This window comes from Tamandua tetradactyla, chromosome 23 (genome assembly GCF_023851605.1).
Source record: "Tamandua tetradactyla isolate mTamTet1 chromosome 23, mTamTet1.pri, whole genome shotgun sequence".
NCBI classification, from domain to species: domain Eukaryota; kingdom Metazoa; phylum Chordata; class Mammalia; order Pilosa; family Myrmecophagidae; genus Tamandua; species Tamandua tetradactyla.
Window position 1 is genome coordinate 42,169,334 of NC_135349.1, and position 23,470 is coordinate 42,192,803.

At 41.4% G+C, this 23,470-nt stretch overlaps 1 pseudogene; it reads right to left on the minus strand.

Moving 5' to 3' along the window:
• Window positions 1-7,889: 7,889 nt before the first annotated feature.
• LOC143666774 (translationally-controlled tumor protein-like) lies at window positions 7,890-8,465 on the minus strand (annotated as a pseudogene).
• Between the last annotated feature and the right edge of the window lie 15,005 nt (window positions 8,466-23,470).

The following is a 23,470-nucleotide window of genomic DNA, read 5'->3' on the forward strand; positions in this document are numbered from 1 at the left end:
CTCCCTGCGGACTTGTTATTTGGCAAGTGAGACAAGAGGAACAAACCGACGTTATGAGGTTAGTCAAGGACAGGTGGTAGAATAAAGGCTGAAGGAACCGTGTGAGGGCTCTAGGTCCGATATGCAGTGATGAGTGTATCTGAGAAAGAATATCGTGAGCCTGCTCGGTTGGGAGAGCCACCTTGTTATTGAGGAAGATCCAGCCCTCCGGTGTTGCAGAACCTCCTTGTGTGAGGAGGCCTGCACGTTCCCTGGAAGAGTAGGCTGGTTGGAGGGAAGGAAGAGTAAAGAAAAGAATTGGTGCTGGTAGGTTTGAAGTTGAGGGGTCTTTGGTTAGTTCCGGTGCAACTGCATCAGCCCAGTTGTTTCCGCGGGTGACATCGGAGTCATCTGTTTGGTGCCCCTTGCAGTGGATAATGGCCACTTGCGAGGGCAGCAGAAGGGCTTGAAGGAGGCGTTGGATTAATTTAGCATTAATTACTGGTGAGCCCTTTGTGGTAAGGAATCCTCGCTCTCTCCAGATAGCTGAGTGGCAATGTGCTATTTAAAAAACATATTTAGAATCTGTGTAAATATTAGCTGACTTGTGTTTAGCTAAGTGTAAAGCTCTGGTTAGAGCAATTAGCTCAGCTTTTTGGGATGTGGTTCCCTCCGGGAGTCCTATGGCCTCAAGTATTTCAGAGGGAGTGACTACAGCATATGAAGCTCTGCGCCTCCCCTGCTGGTCTATGATTGAACTGCCGTCTATGAAAAGGGTAAGATCTGCCTCTGGCAACGGCGGCGTTTCTGAAAGACCCTGGCGTGGGGAGGCAAGCTCTTCCATGATTTCGGTGCAAAGGTGTGTGGGTTGGGGGAAGGGGGTTGACAAGGGCTCTTGAGAGAGAAGAGTGGCTGGGTTGAGAATAGGTGAGGTAGAGAGAGCAATGTTTGGGTTTTCCAGGAATAGTAAATGTAATTCTTGGACACGAGAAGGAGTGAGCAGAGACAGAGACTTATGGGATAAGAGGTCTTGCAGATGGTGGGGGGACAGAACTTGGAGAGGTTTACCCAGGCTGAGTTTCAGAGTTTCATGGGTTAGGGTGGCCACTGCAGCTAATTCCCAGAGACAGGGAAGCCAGCCACGGGCAGTAGGGTCCATCTGTTTGTAGAGGTAAGCTATTGGAGTATAGGTTGGTTTCAGAGGTTGGTTAGAACCCCCACCGCCATTCCCTGCTTTTCATCAGTAAATAGAATAAATGGTTTGTTAAGATTTGGGAGGGTAAGCAGAGGTGATTGAAGTAAGGCATTGTGGAGGACTGAGAAGGCTTTGGATATGGCAGAGGGGTCGTCCAGCAGACCTGCAGGTGTTGCTTTGGCTGCATCGTAGAGGGGCTCTGCTAGAACAGAAAAATTAGGGACCCAGTGCCGGAAAAATCCCACGAAACCTAGAAAGGATGAAGTTTGGTCAGCATTTTCCAGAGGCCGGAGTTCGCCAAGTGCTTACTGCCTGTCAGGTGTGAGATATTGAGAGGTGGGAGTAAGGAGGAGCCCAGATAAGTAACCGTGGAACAGGAAAGTTGGGCCTTGGTTGGTGAAACCCGATATCCTTTCTCCACCAAGAAATTTAATAGGGTGGCCGTGGCTTCTGTGGAGGCGTCTTCAGATGGGCTGCAAATTAATAAGTCATATTAATGACTTATTAATTACATATTGGAGAATAATACTGGGAGTTAGATTGCATTGTGTTAGGTCTTTGGCAAAGGCTTGGCCAAAGATGTGGGGGGCTATTGCGAACCCCCTGAGGCAATACTGTCCACATCAGTTGCTGGGCAGCTTGAGAGTCCAGGTCTTCCCAGGTAAAAGCGATAGATTGTAACAGGTGGGGTCTAGAGGTCTAGTAAAAAAGGCATCTTTGAGGTCCAGGACCGTGTAGTGAGGAGTGTGAGGAGGTATGTGTGAGAGAAGAGTGTATGGGTTGGGGACCCCTGGGTGGATAGGAATAACAGCTTCGTTAATTAGTCTGAGGTCCTGGACTAAACGGTAAGAACCATCAGTTTTTTTAACAGGTAAAATAAGAGTATTACATGGTGAATTAGTAGGTATAAGGGGTTCTTTCCCTTTGAGCTGGTTGATGATGGGTTGTAGTCCCCTTCGATGGGTTACAGAAATGGGGAATTGTGGCCGGGAGGGGAATGAGAATGGATTTTTTAGTCGAATGAGAACAAGTTCATGATGGGAAACTATGACAGAGGTGGAGGTATCCCACACTTTTGGGTTGACTAGGTGGGGTGGTAAGGGGTGAGCGGGAAGGATAGGGTCCTGGGCGGAAGCGGAGGCTACACATAGAGGGAGTAGTAGATTTGCGGGAGGAGTTTTTGTCCAGTGTAGTGATACCCCTAACTTGGCAAGAATATCCCGCCCCAGTAGCGAGCTGGGGCAAGAAGGCATTACTAAGAAGGAATGTGTAATAGGATGTCCCTCTATTAAACACGTGAGTGGCTTAGTGGTTAAGAGGCATGAAGGATGGCCATCTATGCCCGTAACCATGGCCCAGGAAGGACAGAGTTGACCTGAACAGGAGGGGAGGATAGAAAAGGTAGCCCCTGTGTGCACTAAAACTGATGTGGACTTACCCGCTTCCTTGATTGTTACCCTGGGCTCTGCGAGGGTAATTGGGGTCGCTGAGGCCGGGCGTCATCAGTCGTCGGTGGCCAAGCCCAGGACTGCCAGTGGTGGACTAGGGGTTGGAAGGATGCACCCCCCATGGCCAGGCGCCGAGGGGCAGTCACTTTTCCAGGGTCCCTTTGTCCCCACAGAGGGGGCTTGGTCCCTTGGGCGGTTGAGGATTGGGGCACTGGCAGGACCAGTGTCCGTCGAGGCCACATTTGAAACACTTTCCTGGCAGTGGATTAGTCATAGCCGGCTTCTTCTCCATTACAGTAGGCCGCAGGGCTGCAATCAGGGATGGGGTTTGTAAGTTTGCCTTTCGGCGGTCTCGGGACTCCTTTTCTGCCCTTTCCAAATTCATCACGGGTATTGAAAACTTTAAAGGCCAGGTTTACCAGGTCGCAAATAGGGGCCTGAGGACCATCCTCAATTTTTCTAAGTTTGTGCCTTATGTCTGGGGCTGACTGGGATATAAGATGTGTGGCTAACATGGTTTTACCAGCCTCCAAGTCAGGGTCTAGGCGGGTATATTGGGAGAGGGCTTCTGTGAGTCCGTGTAGAAATGCTGCCGGGTTTTCCTCAGGACTTTGGGTGATTTCCCTTAGTTTATGGAAGTTTGCTATTTTATGTGAAGCTTTCTGCATGCCCACTATGAGACATGTAAGCATTTTATACAGCCTAGTTTGCCCGTTTCTCCCTGCTGGAGTGTCAACCTGATAGTCCCACCCTGGCTCTTGGTCTGGCACTGCCTCGGCTCCTACCGGCATGGTGTGGCCGGTTATATGGACCTGGTCGGCATGGGCCCTGGCTGCACTGAAAATACGGTCTCTTTCATCAGGGGTTAGGGAAGAAGAACAGATTATATGAATGTCATGCCAGGTTAGATCGTAGGCATTAGCTAGATATTGAAATTCCTTAGTATAGGCGGCGGTCGGGTCGCTGGAGAATGAACCTAGCCATTTCTCAATATTAGAGAGGTCAGCTAGGGAGAAAGGGGTGTGTACTTGAACTCACCCCTCAGGTCCCGCAACTTCCCATAGTGGACAGTAAAGAGTCCTTTGAGCGGGTATGAGAGCTTATAGGTGAGGAGGGCAAGGCTGTTGAGGACAGTGGGGGACTGGATGGAGATGGAAGGGGAGGATAAGTGGGTGGCAGGAGTGCTGCCAGGGCAGTGGGAAGAGAGGATGGGGACAGATAAGATGGCGGCTGGAGTGCCGTTGGGATAGGCAGGGAAAGTGAGGGATAAGATGGTGGGTGAACTGTGGCTGGAGCAGAAGGAGGAAGTAAGGGACAAAATGGCAGCTGAGGCTCTGCCAGACTAGAAGATAGAAGGCAAGGGGCAAGATGGCATCTGAGGCGTCACCAGAGGAGAAGAAGAGGGTAAGGGGCAAGATGGCATCTGAGGCGCCACCAGAGAGAGAGAGGGATAGAGTGAGGGAGGAGGGGACTGTGTGGAAGGATCTCGTGGAGACAGTGGTCACTTGAAGAAGGATGAGTCAGGGGGTTCAGAAAAGGAGAAAGTCTCGTCAGAGGAGAGGGAGAGTTTGAGAGTTCCCTTGGCTAGGAGAACCTGAGCCATGGAGCAAGGAGTACAAAGAGAGGGACGGGAGTGCAGGAGAAAAAAGGCCTGGACATAAGGAATTTTGGCCCACTTGTCATTCTTTAGGCAGAAATTACAGAGCTCATTAAGGACCTTAAAATTGAAAGTCCCCCCTCAGGCCAATGAGAACTGTTATCCAGTTGGTATCGTGGCCAAGCCTTTTTACAAAAGTAAGAGAGGTGTTTTGGCGGGATGTCTGGAAGTAAATTCAGTGCAGGTAAGTTTGCCAGTAGGCAACTTAGAGGCGTAAGGGGTTGGGTTTTAGAAGATTTATTGCCCATGCTCTGAGGTCTCACACAACAAAGGAATGGCTCTAGGGACAAAGGACTGGCCCAGGGGCATCAGCATCCCAACGCTCTGAGAGAGTCCTTAAGGCTCTTATGAGCAGGTTTAAAGTCCCGTTCAGGTCTTGGACCCGAGTTTGGGAGGGAAACGAGAAGCGGGGCGTCCCCACGACTTATCGAGTCCCGGAAAAAGGGTGTGAGGCTTGCAGGCATCCCTGTTCACCTCAGCCCTCGGAAGAGAACCTGACGTGAATTCACAATTTTCGGAGAGTAAGGTACGGACAGGCTCTCTTCTTCTCAGAACTGAGAGACCCAGCAGCCGAGCTAGGAGGGGAGGAACTTACCCAATCCATGGTGGATACAGCAGCGGGCTGAAGGGTCCCTGGTCGCTGGCTATGTGGAGGATGAGCGAGAGGAAGCCGGGGTGCTCCTGGCCGGGCGGGCAGCACCCGCGCTCCTTTCCTGGGTTTTGGCACCAAGATGAAAGGTTTTAAGATGTGAGGTATTTGAGAGAAAGGAAAGTAGATAAAAGGATTGTAAATGAGTGTGCTTTATTGGGCCGCGCTCCCGGGCAGAGCTCACCGAACCCAAGAGGGAATGAGGTGAGTCCTCGCACGGGCTTTGGCTAGTGCAGTTTTTAAGGGCAGGGGTCAGGTGATAACATGAAAGGGGCAGCACGTTAAACAAAGGTTTACTATGCTAGTGGGTTGAGCAGTGGGTGGTTAGATGTCCGTGAATAGATGTTTGCTGTGCAAAGACCTTGTTTGTAATGGTTCACCTCCCGTTCCAGAGTGACGACATGATTCCAGCCATAGAGCCCTCCCTTATTCCCCCGACCTAACAGGGCCTTAATCCTATGACTGGGGCCTTTGTTAAGAGAAAGCTATGTGGAGAAGAAGCTTGCAGTTAGTGGAACCTGGGAGAGAAAGGAGAGGACATTGCCATGTGACCAGAAAGCCAAGGAACCGGAAGATTACTGACCAACCTGAAAGGTTCTGACCACAGCAAAGAGGGAGCCTTCTAACCTCTGAACCTGTGAGCCAATAGCTTGAATTGTTGAAGCCAACCCATTGCATGGATTTGTCTTAGCAGCCGGGAAACTAAGACAGGATAAGAAGAGAAAAGGAAATGGCTTTTAAGCATATGACAATATATCCAACTTTATTCATAATAGAAAAAATGCGTATTGAAATTTTACCCATCACCACATCCCACCCATCAGATAATCAAAAAAATCCCCAAGTTTGACAATACACCATGTAGACAAAACTGTGGAATCCAAAGGGACAAAACTGAAAGAAGGAAAGGAAAAAAAGGGGTAACATTGCCCTACAACAAAAAATGAAATACTGACTTTACTATGAATATGGTATGATAATTTCTTAAAATTACTTTATTGCGTTTTCTTTCTCTGAATCTGGTGTTGTATCTCATTATTGTCTAAATCTCCTATTAATTAGAATTGCTTTCTCTGGTCTAGGGTGTTGGCCAGTGACTTTAAGTTGAAGCCAGTACTCTTTTAATGTTCTGAAAATCCAGGGACCTTCAAGAATTATACTAAATTTACTCTACCTGTGTTTTCTAAATTGGAACAACAAGACCTGGAGGGCAGCAAAAGTTTCTCTTTTGGGGGAAGTTGGGAGTGCTGCAGTGCATGAGCCGGAAATCAAACCAGGTCTCCCACATGGCAGGCAAGCATTCTACCACTGAACTAGCACAAGTTTCTTAAAATTACTTTATTGGATTTTCTTTCTCTGAATCACAATGAGCAATACATTTCCAGTAATATAAACAAAAAAAATTCTCCTAATTTTTCCAAAATCACAATCCTCTCTATTCTAGTAATCAACAGCTACAATTTGAATATATAGAGTTTCCCCACATATGATTTAAGTGTAACTATTGTACCCAGATTAAATGAAAATTGGTTTTTATTTAACAATCTACAGTGGAAATATTTTCATATCAATACATATAGATCAAAATCAACCTTCTTAAACAAATGCCCAATATTTCATAATTTATATGTACTAAATTTATTTGACTAGTCCCATATTGTGGATACTTGGTTGTTTTTCAGCTTGGTTTTTTTTTTTTTCCACATATACATATATCCTTATTTACTGATTCTTTTATTTCTCTATGATTTCTCTGAAAAGTGGAATTGCTGTCACTGGTAACAGATGTGCTTCATTATATTTCCCAAAGGTTGTAGCATTCACACCCCAACCAAGTATGTTTCCTGATGACCTCAGCACTAGAAATTACCAATTGCTTTAATGTTTGAAAGAGTGAAAGGTGAAAGGGGTGTTGAAAGGTGAAAACTTGTATTGCATTATTGTTTAAATCTCTTATTAATTGGAATATTATTTTCATAGTTATGAGCTATTTATACTTCCTCTTTTGTCAGTTCCTGTTCATATCTTTTTTAAACTTTTTAAATATAAAATAAAACATATATAAAAGCAAAGAAAGAAAAAAGCAATAATTTTCAAAGCATACTTCAATAAGTAGTTACAAAACAGATCTCAGATCCACCATCTCAGATCTTTTCCTTCTAGCTGCTCCAAAACACTGGAGGCTAGAAGGAAGATTAATGGTGATTCAACAGCCATACTCATTCGTTAAATTCCATTTTCTCTGTTATATCTCCTCCTTCTCCTTTGATTCTTCTCTTAATCTATAGAGATCTTTGGGCAATTGCCCGTTCTGACTTTTTCATGTTGAGAAGGAGTGTCCACACTAAAGGATAGGGGAATGAAATTAATTGATAATCTTGGAGAGGATGGTTCCTCTGAGTTTCAGGATTTATCTAACATAAGAACCTTCCAGGAATTATATGTTCCAGGAAGGCAAACCTAGTGCATGAAACATTTCTAGAGTCTCAGTCTGAGCCGTAGGTATTCTTTATTCCTCCCTCCCTTCCTTCTTTTCACTATAGTCTCTTTATTCTTTTGGCAAAACTCTTCCAGAGTTAACTACTTCCGTTTGTAGATGATGAAATGTATAAAGATTCACTTCAAATGTTGACACTGCTATGAACATGGTCTCCTCCCTTAAATTCAGAATTAAGACAATTTGGTTGTTGTTTTTTAATATTCCAGTCCCAGAAGTAGGTTAACTATAGATGTTATCTGAAGACAGTCTTATACTATTTAGTAGTTATCTACAAACAGGCTCTAGCTTTTCCAGGAACACTATGGCATGATTTTAGTTTAAATATATTAAACTAAGAGGCATTCTCTCAAATGAGTTTAAATGCATTTTTATTTTAAGACAACCTACATGACATGTTTTCCTTAAAGCAATGCCTCTGCTCCAAATAAATCGAGGTCAAGATAAATGAGTGCAAAACGGCATCAATCCATCTGCCTAAATTCTGGTGCTGCGTCAGTGACAAGCAGCAGCCAGATATGATGACAGGTGATAGATTCAAGGAATTGCCATGTTTGGTAACATTTCTCTATTTCTGAACCATCCTTAAAGAAAATCATACATGGGACCACATCACCCTCACGGTAGTTCAGGAGAGCAACCATACCATCTGAATTCATGTTTTCTCCAATATGGGACTGGTAGTTTTGGAAATTAGCAAGGATGTGTTTGATTTGTTCTGCAATCCCTGTCGTAAAAAGATTTTACTCTTTCTGATCTCTGTTCTTCAAGTTTGCTTTCGATTGATTTCATGCAATCTTGGATGTACTTCTTATAGACTATTTTTGTGAAGCAGGTTTCCTGCAAATAATGGTTCATGATAATATCAACACCAGTGTTGACTGTGCTTTCCATACCTTTGCCCTTAGGGCCTTCAGCAGAGGCGTTTCCACCCACGAGCACATCATCAATGCCACTCTCTGTCTTACTGACCTCTTCCCTACCACCTCCAGGCATAGCCCATCTGCAATCTTCCAGATCTTGTAAATGTCAGAGAACATCTCATCGTAGTTGATGAGCTTCCTGTATCAAGATGGCTGGAGGGAGCTGACAGTACTGGCATGGCAGGAGCCTGGAGCTGGGCGCCATCCTGGAGCAGTGGGAGAGGTCCTGGGGGAGTGGAGAGAATGCAAAAAAAAACTATGTGTTCTTAAGAGTCAACAGGAGTAATGTTGATTGGGGTTTACCAAACCATGGTAATTAGCACTATCTAACTGAAGCTTGCATAAGAACAATCTCCAGAATAGCCTCTTGACCCCATTTGATCTCTCTTGGCCACTAATGCCTTATTTTATTACACATCTTTTCCCCCTTCTGGTCAGGAATATGGTCGATCCCAGGGTGCCAGTGCCAGACTCATCCTAGGAAGTTATTCCCCAAGTCGTCAAGTAGACTTTCACTCCTGGATATCCCGTCCCAAATAGGGGGAGGGCAATGATTTTCCTTGCAGAGTTGGGCTGTGAGAGAGAGACAGAGGCCACATCTGAGCAATAAAAGAGGTTTCCTGGAAGCACCTCTTAGGGCTCTCATAGGTAGTTTTAGCTTCTCCACCACAAAAAGAAATTTCATAAGGGCAAGTCTCAAAATCCAGAGCTTGTTCTTTTCTTGGGAGTCCCCAATGGTTGAGAGGGTACCCAGGGTTTCCCAGGTGGGAATGTTTAAGAGTTCCATATATATATATATATATATATATCCCTTTTGGACCCTCAAGGGGCTCTACTAGTACTCTTTAGTTATCAGCCCACCATAGTCTGGGATGTGTCCAGATATTACATTAAGCTCTACAGAATTATAATACCTTGTTCCTGTTCTGGACTCCAGGAGTTTGGTTTGTTTAAATGAGCTACCCAGACAGGTTGATTTAGATTTAGAATTTTACAGAAAATTCAGGATCTAGACATAATAAATCTCACTGCCTTTGGTCTCATATGGTAAGTGAAGGTCTAGAATACATACACTATTTTCTTTTACCCTGTACTCTAATTTAATTTAGACCCAGCCAAATTGGCTTTGTTTTAAACTCTGATTGAGGGCTTACCTCATTTTTGGTTTCTTTAAGTGTTCTTATGTATAGCTATGCTAACTTTTAGGCCTGCAGCACTCCATGTCTGGGTAATAGATGTCACAGAGGTACTCAAAGTTCCAGGGAAATACCAGATAATACACATATACCAGGTATCTCAGAATCTAGAAATACATTTACAACTTCAGACTAAGTGTGGCCGCTATAAGGATTTACAATCTAGGCTCCTATTTTCTTATAAGTATTTTCTGAAAGAGACGTTGGCATATTTGTTCTTCTATTTCTGGCTTATTTTGCACAACACACTGTCCCCAAGGTTTATTCAATTCATTGTGTTCCTCTAGACAGCCTTCTTTTTTCTGGCTGCACCATATTCCATCATATAAATCTATCACCATTTGCAAATGTGTTTCTCAGTAATTGTATAGTTTGGCTCCCTTCGTCTATTGGGTACCATGGATAATGTCAAAAATAAACAAGTCATGATTTACAGCATCCTCACTTGGTTGTACAATCTGCAGCACTCTCAATTTTAGATAACTTTCATTGCTTCATAATGACAAAGAACCAGCAAACATAACATCACCAACTATTAAATCAAAACTACCCCTTATTACTTGTCTCTCCCCCTAATTAATCACCCCTGGTAGTGCTATGGTACTGTTGCTGCCTTCCTATCCATAAGTATGGATTGTCTTTCCTTCTATTTAGGTAATTTCTTATTTCTTTTAGCAAGTCCTTGACATTGCTGGTTAGGCTTGTTCCTAGAGACCTGATTATTTTGGTTGCCATTTCGAATGGAGTTTTTTCCTTAACTGTCTTCTCAGATAGGTCATTGCTTATATATAGAAATATTACTGATTTTTGTACATTAATAATTGTATTCCGCCGCTTTGCTGAATTTGTTTATTAGCTTTAAAAACATGTCATAGATTTCTCATGCTTTTCTAAATATAGGATCATCTCATCTGCAAATACTGAAAATTTTTCATCTTTTCCAATTTGGATGCCTTTTATTTCTTTCTCCTGTTCTAATCACTCCAGCTAGACTTCTACTACGATGTTGAAAAATAGTGGTGCCAATGGACATCCTTGTCTCCTTCCGAATCTTAGGGGAAAAGCTTTTGGTCTCTCTCCATTGAGTATGATGCTATGCCCTTTCTAATATTGAGAAAGTTTCCTTTGTTTCCTATTTTTTGAAGTGTTTTTAACAAGAAAGGATGCTGGATTTTGTCAAATGCTTTTTCAGCATCAATTGATATGATCATGTAATTTTTCCCTTTTGATTTGTTAATATGCTTTATTATGTTGATTCATTTTCTTGCATTGAATCACCCTTGCATTCCTGGTATAAACCCTACTTGGTCACGATGTATAATTCTCTTAATGTGTCATTGGATTGGATGGTATTTTGTTAAGAATTTTTGTCTCTGTTCATTAGGGAGATTGGTTTGTAGTTTTCCTTTCTTGTAGCATCTTTGTCTAGTTTTGGTATTAGAATGATGTTAGCTTCATAAAATGAATTAGGTAGTGTTCCCTTTACCTCAGTTTTTTGGAAGAGTTTGAGCAGGATTGGTGTTAGTGCTTTTTGGAATGTTTGATAAAGTTCGCTTGTGAAGAACTGTTTAAAGAGTTGAAAAAGGAATCAGACTTTGACTAGAGATATAAATGAAGTTGACCTGGATAGGCCTAAGGTAAATCAGAATACAGGGTAAAGGATGATATAGTCCATATTTTAAAACTTCAGCTTCTGTGTGAGACCAAATAGAGAGATGTTTATTTGGTGCAAAATTTACATTTTATATAGTACATTGCCTAATTTAATTTGTATTGTCAGTTTAGTTGAACACCATACATACAGGGAATCTTTTTTGGGGGGAAGGGGTGCATGGTCCAAGAATTGAACCTGGGTCTCCTGCATGGAAGGCGAGTATTCTATCACTGAACCACCCATGCATGCTGTACAGGGAATCTTGAATAAGGTGTGAGATCTTGTTGGTTTGTCCAGATTAGTTGATGCCCCGATGTATGCCAGAATAATTTGGGCAATGAATAAAAGAGTATTTGCAAAGTCCCCTTGGGGGACTGGGGAGAAAGGAGAAAATATTCAATTTCCTCATATGGGGAATTCCTGATATTCTCACAAGCAGTGGGGACAATCAAATCAATAGGCTGAGCCCTCATCTTGGGGCTTGCCCCTATGAAACTTAATCCTGCAAAGGATAAGCTAAACCTACTTATAATTATGCCTAAGAGTCACCCCCAGAGAACCTCTTTTGTTAGTCAGATGTGGCCTCTCTCTCTAAGCCAACTTGGAGGGTGAACTCACCGCCCTCCCCCACACATGGGACATGACTCCCAAGGGTGTAAATCTCCCTGGTAATGTGGGACAGAAATTTCGGAATGAGCCAAAACCTAGTATCATAGTGTGCTGGCTTGAAAGGAAGTATGCCCCCTAGAAAATCCATGTTTTAACCAAAATCCCATTTCATAAAGGTAGAATAATCCCTGTTCAATACTGTATGTTTGAAACTGTGATTGGATCGTCTCCCTGGATGATGTGATTTAGTCAAGAGTGGTTGTTAAATTGGATTAAGTGACGACATGTCTCCACCTGTTTGGGTGGGTCTTGATTGGTTTATTGGAGTCCTATAAAAGAGGAAACGTTTTGGAGAATGAGCGATTCAGAGAGAGCAGAGAATGCTGCAGCACCACAAAGCAGAGAGTCCACCAGCCAGCGACCTTTGGAGATGAAGAAGGAAAATGCCTCCCGGGGAGCTTCATGAAACAGGAAGCCAGGAGAGGAAGCTAGCAGATGATACAGTGTTTGCCATGTGCCCTTCCAGCTGAGAGAGAAGCCTTGACTGTGTTCACCATGTGCCTCCTCACTTGAAAGAAAAACCCTGAACTTCACTGGCTTTCTTAAACCAAGGTATCTTTCCCTGGATGCCTTTCATCAGACATTTCTATAGACTCGTTTTAACTGGGACATTTTCTCAGCCTTAGAACTGTAAACTAGCAACTTATTAAATCCCCCTTTTTAAAAGCCATTCCATTTCTGGTATATTGCATTCCGCCAGCTAGCAAACTAGAACACATGGAATTGAGAAAGCCTTCTTGATTCAGAATGGGGAAGGGAGAAATGAGACAAAATAAAGTTTCAGTGGCCAAGAAATTTCAGAGTTGAGAGTTTATCCTGGAGGTTATTCTTAAGCATTATATGGATATCCCTTTTTGGCTTATGGAGTGGCTGGAGGGAAGTATCTGAAACTGTTGAACTGTGTTCCAGTAGCATTGGTATGGGATGTATGAGTTTTTTCTTTTTGTTTCTTTTTCTGGAGTGATGCAAATGTTCTAAAAATGATCATGGTGACGAAGACGCAATGATGTGATGCTTGTACACCACGTGTTCTAGTTTGCTGGCTAACAATGCAAAATACCAGAAACAGAATTACTCTTTAAAAAGAGGAATTTGATAAGTTGCTAGTTTACAGTTCTAAGGCCATGAAAATGTTCCAATTAAAGCAAGTCTATAAAAATGTCCAAACTAAGGCACCAACAAGAGGTTACCTTCACTCAAGAAAAGCTGATGAAGTTCAGGGTTTCTCTCTCAACTGGAAAGGCATATGACAAACATGGCAATGACCGCTAGCCTCTCTCCAGGCCTCTTGCTTCATGAAGTCCAAAGGTCTCTGGCTGCATGGACTGTTATGGCTCTCATGGCTCTGTCGTGGCTCTCCAAAATGCTTCCTCTTTTAAAGGATTCCAGTAAACTAATCAAGACCCACCTGGGATGGGTGGAGTCACATCTCCACCTAATCAAGGTTAATACCCACAAATGGGTGAATCACAACTCTGTGGAGATAACCTAGTCAAGTTTCCAACCTATAGCACTGAATAGGGATTAAAACAAATGGTTGCCCCTACAAGATTGGATCAGGATTAAAACATCACTTTTCTAGGGTACATAATCCTTTCAAACCAGCATGCCACGTATTCATGTTATATGTGTAAAGATTTCTCAATAAAAATATTTTTTAAAAATCCCCTGTGAAGCCATCTGGTCTTGGGCTTCTCTTTGTGGGAAGATTTTGGTGACTTATTGATTCTCTTTATTTGTAATTGGTTTGTTGAGATCTTCTATTTCTTCTTGAGTCAGTGTAGGTAGTTTGTGGGTTTCTAGGAATTTGTCCATTTTATCTCAGTTGTCTAGTTTGTTGGCATGTAGTTGTTCATAATATTCTCTTATGATTTTTAAAATTTCTTCTTTTCTTCAGGATCTTTGGTAACGACCCAAGGATCATTTCTGATTTTGTTTATTTTTGTCCTCTCTCTTGTTTTTTTTTTTTTCTTTGTTAGTCTAGTGAGGGGTCAATCAATCTTACTGATTTTCTCAAAGAACCAACTTTTGGTTTTGTTGATTCTTTCTATTGTTTTATTGTTCTCCAATTTGTTTATTTCTGCTTTAAACTTTGCTATTTCTCTTATTTGCCTTGGGGTTAGTTTGCTGCTCTTTCTCTAAACTCTCCAGTTGAGCAGTTAAGTTCTCAAATTTTCTTTCTTTCTTTCTTTTGTTTTGTCATGGGCATGCTCCAGGAATTGAAACTAGGTCTCTGGCATGGCAGGTGAGAATGCTGCCACTGAGCCACCGTTGTTCTACCCTCATTCTTGTTTTTTAATATAGGCATCTAGTGCAAGAAATTTCTCTCTTAGCACTGCCTTTGCTGCATCCCATAAGTTTTCATATGTTATATTCTTATTTTCATTCATCTCCAGATGAATCCAGAATTACTAATTTCTCTAGCAATTTCTTCTTTGATCCACTGATTATTTATGTGTGTGCTGTTTAATCTCCATATATTTGTGATTATTAATTTTCAGCTTTATTCCATTGTGTTTGGAGAAAGTGCTTTGGATAATTTCCATCTCATTATTTATAAAGACAGTTTGTGTCCCAGCATATGATCTGTCCTCAAGAACATTCCATATGTACTAGAGAAGAATGCATATCCTGGTGTTTTGGGGGTGTGTATTGGTTTACTAATGCTACGAGAAAGCAGTATACTAGAAATGGAATGGCTTTTAAAAAAGGAATTTAATATCGTTACAGGTTTATAGTTCTCATGCTGAGAAAATGTTCAAACTAAGGCACCGACAAGAGGTTACTTCACTCAAGAATGGTTGATGCATTTCAGAACACCTCTGTGAGCTGGGAAGGCATGTGGCTGGCCTCTGCTGACCTTCACTTAGCTCCTTTGGGACACAAGTCTGGTTCCGGCTTGCATCTCATGATAAGGTATATGGCAACGTCTGCTGGGCCCTGTATCTCCAAATCTCTGGGTCTTGCGTTGGCTCTGTCAGCTCTGAACCAACTGTTCTCCAAGCATCTGCATATGAGGTTTCTTCATAATGTTTCCCCTTTTAAGGGATTCCAGTAAACTAATCAAGACTACCTTGAATGGGTGGAATCACATCTCTTTCTAACCAAAAGGACACATCCACAATTGGGCAAACCACATCTTCGTGGAAATAATCTAATCAAATTGTCACCCACAATTGCACTGTGGAGTTAATCAAGTCAAAAGCGTTTCTACCCTACAATATCAAATCAGAATTAAAAGACATGGCTTTTCTGGGGTATACAACACTTTCAAACCAGCACAGGTGTAATGATCTATATACTCTACTAGGTCTAATTCCTTTATTCTGATGTTTAAGTTCACTATTTCCTTGTTGATCCTCTGTCTGGTTGTTCTATCTATAGGGGAGAGTGGTATATTGAAGTCTCCCGCTATTACTGTTGAAACTTCTATAGCTCACTTCAGTTTTGCCAACGTTTGCCTCATGGACTTAGGAGCTTCTGGATTGGGAGTGTAAACATTCATGATTGTGATTTCCTCTTGGTGAACTGTCATTTTTTTTAATGTATAGTGTCCTTCTTTGTCTCTTATAATGTCTTTACATTTTAAGTCTGCTTTAGTACAGCTGCTTCTGCTTTCTTTTGGTTACAGTTTGCATAGAAGATCTTTTTTCTATCCTTTCACTTTCAATCTAATGTGTCCTTGAGGCTAAGATGTGTCTCTTGTAAACAGTACATGGATGGATTATATATTTTAATATAATCTGTATCTTTTAATTCATGAGTTTAGTCCACACTATTCCAAGTAATTACTATAAAAGCAGTTCCTTAATCTACCATCTTATTCATTAGTTTTTATTTGCCAGATCTCTCTATATATTTTTTCTTCTCTCTCTTTTTATCCTTTAAATCACCATTACTGGTATTCTTCAATTCTATGCCCTCTTTCAGACCTCCCTCTCCTGTGTTTCTTTTTCTTTTCAGCTGGTAGGACTCCTTTTAGTATTTCTTGCAGGGCAGGTCTCTTGTTGCCTACTTCTCTCAATCTTAGTTTGACTTTGAAGATTTTAATCTCTACCTCAATTCTGAAAGATAACTTCACTGGATAAGGAATTTTTAGCTGAAAGTCTCTCTCATTCAGGATGTTAATTATATCATATCACTTCCTTCTTGCTTCTTGAATAATAAATATATATAATAAAAATAATCAATAAAATGTAAATATATAAAATATATAAAAATAACAATACTACTAATAAAAATATATATGTATAGTAAAATACATATTAAAGAAAAGGGAAAAAGAGAAAAGAATATTGGGAAAAAAATTAAAAACTATGTAGCTAGGTTGTTTGCCTGCTCTTACCCCTTCTCACCAGTAGGAAGCCAGAAGGCATGCATGGCAGGGGGGCTGCTCCTAGCCGGATGGCTGGTCCAGGCCCTCAGGATTGGGGAGCTGACCAAAACCGGGGGGATCATCTGACCCACAGCACCTCGTTCCTAGCAGGTCTGCCAGACACTACACATTTGGGACCAGCTATTCCTGGCACCTGGTTGGGCCATCACTCCCAGCACCCTGAGGCCTGCCCCCTGCAGTGGATGATCAAACCCGCCTCTGGGGGCCCCATGGGTGCTGTCGACTATGGAGCTGCTCAGGGAGGTTTCCCCAGCCAGCTACAGCTACTGGGTCTCTGCTCTTTGTCTTTGTTTCAGCTTCTGCTGTGCCAATTTCTGCTTGACCTTCTCAACTCTGCTGATGGGTTCTTTCTTCTTCTTTTTTTTTTTTTTAACTTTTTATTTGTATAATATAACATATATACATACAAAGCAAAGAAATAAAAAAGCAATAGTTTCCAAAGCACCCTTCAACAAGTAGTTACAGGACAGATCCTAGAGTCTGTCATGGGCTACCATACCGTCCTCTCAGATTTTTCCTTCTAGCTGCTCCAGAATACAGAAGGCTAGAAAGTTTGAATATATTGCCACAACTGACTTTTTTCTTTTTTTTTTTTTGTGAAAAATAACATATATACAAAAAAGCAATAAATTTCAAAGCACATACCCACAATTAGTTGTAGAACATATTTCAGAGTTTGACACGGGTTACAATTCCACAATTCTAGGATTTTACTTCTAGCTGCTCTAAGATACTAGAGGCTAAAAGAGATATCAATTTAATCATTCAGCACTCATATTCATTTGTTAAATCCTATCTTCTCTCTATAACTCTACCGTCACCCTTGATCTTTCTATCCCTCTCTTTAGGGGTGTTAGGATGCCCATTCTAACTTTTTTTTTTTATCTTGGAAGGATCTGTCACTAACATGGGGTGGGGAGATGGAACTATCTGGTGTTCTGGAGAGGCTGAACAGGGTTTTAGGATTATTCGGGTCCAGAGACCCAGTTGGAGGTTGTAGGTTTCTGGGAAGTTACACTAGTGTATGGAACCCTTGTGGAATCTTATATCTTGCCCATGGTGTTTAGGATTGGCTGGAATGATCCTGGTTGGGGTTTGGCAAGTTATGATAGGTAGCAATGTCTACCTGAAGCTTGCATATGAGTGACCTCCAGAGTAGCCTCTTGACTTTATTTGAACTTTCTCAACTACTGATACTTTATTAGTTACACTCCTTTTCCCCCTTTTGGTCAGGATGGAATTGTTGATCCCATGGCGCCAGGGCAAGATTCATCCCTGGGTGCTGATGAGTTCTTTTTTTTTTTTTAACTTTTTTTATTAATTAAAAAAAATTAACACACAAAACACTAAGATATCATTCCATTCTACTTATACAATCAGTAATTCTTAATATCATCACATAGTTGCATATTCATCATTTCTTAGAACATTTGCATCGATTTAGAAAAAGAAATAAAAAGACAACAGAAAAAGGAAAACGATAACAGAGGAAAAAAAAGGATTATACATACCATACCCCTTACCCCTCGCTTTCATTTACTACTAGCATTTCAAACTAAATTTATTTTAACATTTGTTCCCCCTATTATTTATTTTTATTCCATATGTTCTACTCTTCTGTTGATATAGTAGCTAAGAGGAGCATCAGACACAAGGTTTTCACATTCACAGAGTCTCATTGTGAAAGCTATATCATTATTCAATCTTCATCAAGAAACATGGCTACTGGAACACAGCTCTACATTTTCAGGCAGTTCCCTCCAGCTTCTCCGCTACATCTTGAACAACAAGGTGATATGTACTTAATGCATAAGAATAACCTCCAGGATAACCTCTCAACTCTGTTTGGAATCTCTCAGCCATTGACACTTTGTCTCATTTTACTCTTCCCCCTTTGGTTGAGAAGGTTCTCTCAATCCCTTGCTGTTAATTCTCAGCTCATTCTAGGGTTTTTCTCAGTCCCTTGATGCTGAGTCTCAGCTCATTCCAGGATCTCTGTCCCATATTGCCAGGAAGGCCCTCACCCCTGGGAGTCATGTCCCACGCAGAGAGGGGGAGGGTGGTGAGACTGCTCGTCATATTGGCTGGAGAGAGAGGCCACATCTGAGCAACAAAAGAGGCTCTCTTGGGGGTGACTCTTAGGCCTAAATTTTAAGTAGACTTGACCCATCCTTTGTGGGGTTAAGTTTCATACGAACAAACCCCAAGACTGGGGGCTCAGCCTATAGCTTTGGTTGTCCACACTGCTTGTGAGAATATCAAGAATTCAACTTGGGGAAGTTGAATTTCTCCCCACTCTCACCATTCCCCGAAGGGGACTTGCAAATACTTTTCCACTCACTGATTAAATCACTCTGGGATTCATGCTGATGAGTTCTTTAACTTTGGATTTTTCCTTATGTGCCAGTGGATCCATGTTTGGCTTCTGAATACTTCTCAGTCTGCTCTGACCTCTGAACCTAGTATTCACATCCCATCGCTCCCAGCACTGGGAGGGACCCAGGGTGGAGCCCGAAGCCTCCTCCCATTGTATTTTTTATTTGCATTTCACTAATGGCTACTGATCTTTTCATGTCCTCAATGGCCATTTGTATATCTTCTTTGGGGAAATATTTCCAGGGGCCAGAGGCCAAACTGATCCAGGGTTGGCGACTGAATAGCTAAGGTCAGTCATGCTGGTGCTGCATGCCTATACAGCTGACCTTAGTAAACACCCTGGATGCCAAGCTTCCCTGGTTGGCAATATTTTACAAGTGTTGCCACATATCATTACTAGAGAAATAAGTATGTGCTCATGTAACTTCACTGGGAGGGAACACCTGGAAGCTTGCACCTGGTGTCTCTTGGACTTTCTGTCCCATATGCCTTTTCCCTTTGCCAATTTTATCACTGTTGTGAATCTTGTGAATCCTTCTAGTGAATCATTGTGCTGCAGCGTTGTCTTCAACCACACCTTCACAGCTGGGACAAATGTTGCCTCCCTAGCTTTTCAGATAAGTTTAGATCCCTGATTTTCATCATATAAGGTAGGTAAACATCTGTGTCAGTTAACATGCTGATTGGTTGAAGAATCTTCCACTAATGATGACACCACTTAAGCTCCCAACAACTTTTTCCCTTCTATTCTTTGCTGAGTATTTATATCACAAAGAGGTGGTTATTTTTAAGTGCTTTTATGCATCTATAGAGATGATCTGCGGTTTTTGTCCTATAAGATTGTGTATGTTAATTGCTCCTTGCACATTTAACCTGCTTGGATTTCTGACATAAATTTCACTTCATCAGGGGATATAATTCCTTGTACATGTTGCTGGATTTGGTTTCCTGGTATCTTGGTGGGGATTTTTGCACCCTTACTCATAAAGGATATTAGTCTATAGTTTACTTTTCTTGTACTGTCTGCATCTGGATTTGGTGTCAGGAAAATACTAGACTCATTGAATGAGTTGGGAAGTATTCCCTAGTATTCTATTTTTTGAAAGAGTAGTGTAGACCTGGTATTAATTCCTCTTTAAATGGTTGTAGAATTCAGCAGTGAGGCCATCTGAGCCTGGTCTTTTGTTAATGTGTAGTTTCTTAATTTACTCCTTCTATCTCTTCACTTGTTATAGGACTTTTCATGTTGTCTATTTCTTCTTTAGACAGTTTTGGTAGTTCGTATCTTTCTAGGAATTTGTCCTGTTTCATCTAAGTTATGTAATTTGTTAGAATACAGTGATTCGTAGTATTCTCTTGAAATGCTTTTTATTTCTGTGGGGTAATAATGCCCCCTCTTTCATTTCTGAATCTAGTAATTTCAGTCTTCTCTCTTTTTTCTTCATCAATCTAGCTAATATTTTGTAATTGTATTGATCCTTCAAAGAACTAGCTTTTGGTTTCATTGTTCTTCTCTATTGTTTTTCACATTCTCTCTTTCATTCATTTCTGCTCTAATCTTCATGATGTCTTTCCCTCTGCTTGCTTTAGAATTTAATTTGCTCATCTTTTCCTTGTGTTAAGGTGACAGGGTAGGTTATTGATTTGAGATATTTCTTCTTTCTTAATACAGGTATGTTCATCTATAAATATTCTTCTAACCAGTGTGTTAGCTGCATCCCATAAGTTTTGGTGTGTTGAGTCCTCATTTTCATTCATTTCAAACAATTTTCTGATTTTACTTTTTAAAAAATTTTAAAATTGGTTTAATAAAGAATGTTCTTAAGAAGTCAACAACTTTTGATTTGTCATTTAAAAAAGTTATGTTGGGGTGCAAGGGTAGTGCAGTGATAGAATTCTTGCCTGCCATACAGGAGATCCAGGCTCAATTCCTGACCCATGAACTTCTCACAAAGCAAACAAACAAAAGAAGCCACCAAAAACAAACAAACAACAGCAATGAAAATTCAACAAATGGTGCCGCATTAACGGGATACTCACATGGAAAAAGAATGAAATGTGACCCCACCATACAGCATACAAAAAAAAAAGCTGTTTCTTCACACTGTGTAATACAGGTAATTAAGAGGCTACAGAGTTATAAACTCCTTGTTAATAGAATACTCTGATAGTAGAGCACAGTGTAGTCATTTCTGCATTGTTAGAATAAATTTAAAAAGTCTTCTTCTGTACTTCTCTTCAAAAAGTGATGAATAATAACAGAAGATGGCATAAAAAAGCCATTTTTTACCAATTCATTCTGTAGTATTGGAGCCAGCATCTGTCACTTTTCTGAATTCAACATCATTGAATACAAAAGCACATTATTGCAGAATCTGTCTGTATTTAGAGAGCCCCTGAAATTGACTCTGTACCTGACCCCTTGAACCAATGTTGAATTTATAGCCTTATCAAACTGAAGTAGAATTTGAAAGGCAAGTTGAGGGGTGATCTGTTGAGACCGTTATTAACTCATCCAGGCTCTCCTGAAGACTGTTTCCCAAAGTGGTGTTTCTGTATAACTGATATGCTGTGGCTTTGGAGGAAGAAATTGTTTTTGTTATCCAGTCTTGCTTTGACATCCTGTGGAGAAGACTCTGCTCGCTGTGGAGCGGACAGAAACAGGGCAGAAGGTGCTTATTTCACCAACTACCTCTTCGGCAGCTGCAGAAACCACCTGATTTTACCTTTGATTTCTTCTTTGAACCATTGATTACTTATGGTAAGTCAGTCATGCTGTTATTTTTCTGCATATTCATGAGCTTCCTAGATTTTTTTCTGCTACTGATTTCTAATTTGATTCCACTGTAGTCAGAGGATAAATTTTGCACTATTTCCAGTCCTCTACATTTAGAGAGGTTTGTTTAATGGTCCAACATGTATGTGGTCTAAACTAGGCAATGTCCCATCCCATGTGCACTTGAGAAGAATGTATATTCCATTGTTGTTGGGTGGAGTATTCTATAGATGTCTGTTAGGAGTAACTGGTTTATATGAGCTGGATGTTTAGGCAGTAAGATTTATCACAGACACCAAGCACAGAAGGAGCAGAGGGAATAGCCTGCACTAAGGCAGAGGTATTAAAATCATATCAACTTTTAAGTCATCTGGAAGTTCAGTTTGATAGGCAAGTAGATAACATGGAAGACACATGTAGGAAATAACATGAGGTATGGCTGGAGAGGCAGTTAAGGGGCCCTGGTGTGACGACCATTTCTATGTCATGCAGGACACTGTTTTGTGCTTAGCATACTTGGAGTATACAAGCTAGTTTGAGTACGTAACGATATGTCACCCATGGCATTAATGTACAACGTCTCCCTGATGCATCAATTTTGCTAAACATAGAAGGAAATCTATTTACACCATATTTACATAAAATGTTGGCCCACTGCTTCCTATAGAACTTCCTGTAGTCACAGAAATATTCTGTATCTGCAATGTCCAACACGTTAGGGACTAGCCATTTGTGGCTGTTGAGTGTTTGCAATCTTTATTGGCTAGTTCAATGGAAGAGCTTATGTATTTAATTTTAACCACTTAGAATTTAAATTTAAGTGGCCACATGCGGTTAGTGCTTTCCATATTGGACACTACAGTGCAGGATTTTAAAAGCGAAACAAGAAGCTAGACAGATTTTTCAAAGCTCGAGGCTTGACTACTTGTCAAATTGATTTCTCCCCTCCCCATTCCTTCTGATCCCTTGAATTGCCGCTCACTCCAAGCTGCTCACACTAAGGATCGTGGACAGAATTACTTATATATAATTTCCCATTGAACAAGGCAGAAAAATGGATTTGTTGTGGGCCTGTTTGGGGAAATAGGGTCAGATTATTATCTTTTTTCTTTTGAGTACTTAATATTTCCTTTGAGGGAAAAATGACTTTCTTCGTTCCAGAAAGCTCAAATGGTTTGTACTCAGAGAGTATTTCTCTCAAACCTAAGAGGTGCAAATGCAGGTAAATGTGACAGCAGGTCAATAATCATATCTTACATTTCTTTATTCAGTGCTTTAGAATTCACACGTTATCACCGCTGATCCTCAACAAAGTCCTATTTAGTGAATTATTTAGTAATTTGAGGTTTAGGAAGGCTGAATATGTTGCAGAGCTAAGAAATAGCAGCTGTTTTTATAACCAACTGTATAGTCAGTGCTTATGTGAAAGATCAAGGTGAATCCATTTATTTGGTCTATGTTTATTGAGCATCCACTAAGGGTCAGTACTGTACTAGGCTTTGCATCAAAGGCAATCCCCTCAAGCAGCGTAAAATTCCATTAGGGCAAGACCTCATCTATTTTGCTCAATATAGTATTCCCAAGTGGCTAGTGCAGCAGATAAAGTTCCGAGATTTGCTCTCACTGATTACCTCTCTAAATATCTATCCCCGCCACCCCACACCCCCCAAACACACTATTATTCTCTACCGCAGCATCCTACTCCTTTTCTTCATAGCAGTTATCATAGTTTGTTGTTTCCAAGTGCCAACTTCGCTTCTTGTCTGGCTCTCCCCCTCTTCTGTTCCTCCCCCAGGTTTAAACTTCACTAGGGTAGGGACTATAACTTTTCTGTTCATCATTGTCTCCTCAGCCCCTATCAGAGTGCCTGGCGCGTAACAGGAACCCAGTATATATTTGCTCATTGACTGAACTCAGGACCTGCATATTCCTTTTTGCCATGTTAGAGCCACTCGCTCCGGCGAGACCACGCCCCGGGCACCTCGTTAGCCACACCCCTCCCCTGTGCCTGGAGCTGCGGAGGGAGCCCGCCCTTGGCCCCGCCCCTGTCGGGGA